We start from the raw sequence: 2,020 nt of genomic DNA on the forward strand, positions 1-2,020 counted from the left end.
TGTGTGTGTGTGTGTGTATGTGTGTGTGTGTGTGTATGTGTGTGTGTGTGTGTGTGAGTGTGAGTGCGCGCGTGCGTTTATGGATGCATGTATGTGTGATCATTGGCTCGTTCGGTACATATAAACAAACGGCATATATAGTGAGAAGATTCTCTCTTTCATTATGTACGCACGTGTGTGTGAGCTCACTATTTTCGAGGTTGAGGATTCAAGAAATAGCCTCAAGGAATTACATTTTTCTTGAATTTTTTTTGTAAGTTGCTACGTGTTTCAGTTATATAGATTGTAATAATAAAATTCTTAGTGAGAATCCACGTGGCACGGGCTTGTTGTATGTACATAATAAAATTCTTAGTGGGAATCCACGTGGCACGGGGTTATTCTATGAACATTTGTTTGGATTTCATATATTTTCCATCATTTTATTTTCATTCTCAATAATTAGCTAATAAAGGGCAATAGAATAACCGCCGGCCCCACTCTCTGCGAAATGTGAATAATCGTGAGAGCTTATAGTTGTAAAGCTGCAAATATATGTATGTATGTACGTGTATATGTATATTTGTACATTCGTAATATTCAGAAGTAGATGAGAAAGAGGAAAGGTATTCAGTGACCGGTGAAATTACTAAAAGTGGTGCACTCCAGCATTAACTTTGTTTGAATGAAGGTACAGATAATATCACTATTACAAGAACGATGGTAATGACGGATTTAATGTTCCATAGTTGACAAATGCATTGATGAACTGTTTGCTTACCAGGCTAAAAAATATTACTGATACCTGACAATTGTTGTACACTGACGAATGTTGCCTCACTATTATTGTGCATCATGATCCGAGATGAACTTTTGTCTTTTGTTTCAGGGACGGTCTTACTGAAGAGCAAATTTAGCATGAATTGACTGCAGTATGCTTTCTACACTTGTTTCTAGACGCAGCGGTTTTGGCAGACATCTTGCACCAAAAATTCTTACTACTGTTACATCAATAAACACTACAACCTCATAACTCAAAGAAGATTTAAGATAGAAAGTATCGGGAAATTTATAAGATATAGAAAACCAATCATGAACACTAACAGTGGTAACATTTATGTGCCAGTGACTTTTGATGAAACAGCTACATTGTAATGACGTATAATCAAAACCCTAGCAACTATTGTGAAATTCCCCTGGATCAGGCCTACATAAACGCAATGCGGAAGGAATACGGGAAAGTGAGAACCGAACATGAACATCACTGGAGATTCAATTATTTATTGCAACTTAGAATATGTCGTGTACTTCCTAATATTTCAGATTCGAAGAACACGAACAGATATTGTTATCCACTAGTCGATAGAAAAAAGACAAAATATATTTGGAATAAAGAAATAAAATTGTTTTCAATCAGCACTTTCTGTATTTTATGATCGGGCACTTTCTCCACCGTTAGTGGTAATGACTAGACTGATGCAAAATTCCAAACAGCAAACCCAGCAAAAGATACAGCAACAACAACTACTACAAACAAATCATTCTATGTAGAGGCACGCGACATAAGTGTTTCTGAAAAGTAAAATAGCAGAAATAATCTTACATAAAACACGAACTTAATCTCACTGACCTGATATTTGAAATCAGGAAAATGCTTAGATCAACAATAGATAAGCTGATGTCGCTATTGTGTAGTTTGGGATACTGGTGCAGCTTGGTTATATATAGAAAAATAGTGTACAAAATATTCATAATTTATAAGTTTATGCTCATCAAACATATATTAAATACGGACACATTCATGCTTATCCATACTAATACATACACATACACGTACACATTCAGATATATCCACAGCTCTATGGAACATAGAATAGCATGAACAAATACATAATATAAGCGCATGTTGACCGATATTACAGTGCATGTGTGCGTACATACAAACATATTGTTTGTGTATTATATGCATGTCACAGAATGTGGGAAAAAGAACATTTGAAACACCATATGTGTATATATATATATATATATATATGTATAT

At 34.8% G+C, this 2,020-nt stretch overlaps 1 protein-coding gene across 3 annotated transcripts in view; it reads right to left on the minus strand.

The window, feature by feature from the left end:
• The window catches only part of LOC106869714 (2-phosphoxylose phosphatase 1), a 134,477-nt gene that overhangs the window by 10,933 nt on the left and 121,524 nt on the right, over positions 1-2,020 (minus strand). The window contains exon 1 of one of the 3 annotated variants that reach the window (XM_052969017.1): positions 1,610-1,628. The exons of the other annotated variants lie outside the window; for them this stretch is intronic. The gene's annotated coding sequence lies outside the window, so the exon portion shown is untranslated. Of the gene's footprint in view, positions 1-1,609; positions 1,629-2,020 lie in introns of those variants that run through there. 3 annotated transcript variants of the gene reach the window in all.

Source organism: Octopus bimaculoides, chromosome 6 (genome assembly GCF_001194135.2).
Source record: "Octopus bimaculoides isolate UCB-OBI-ISO-001 chromosome 6, ASM119413v2, whole genome shotgun sequence".
In the NCBI taxonomy this organism is placed as follows: Eukaryota; Metazoa; Mollusca; class Cephalopoda; order Octopoda; family Octopodidae; genus Octopus; species Octopus bimaculoides.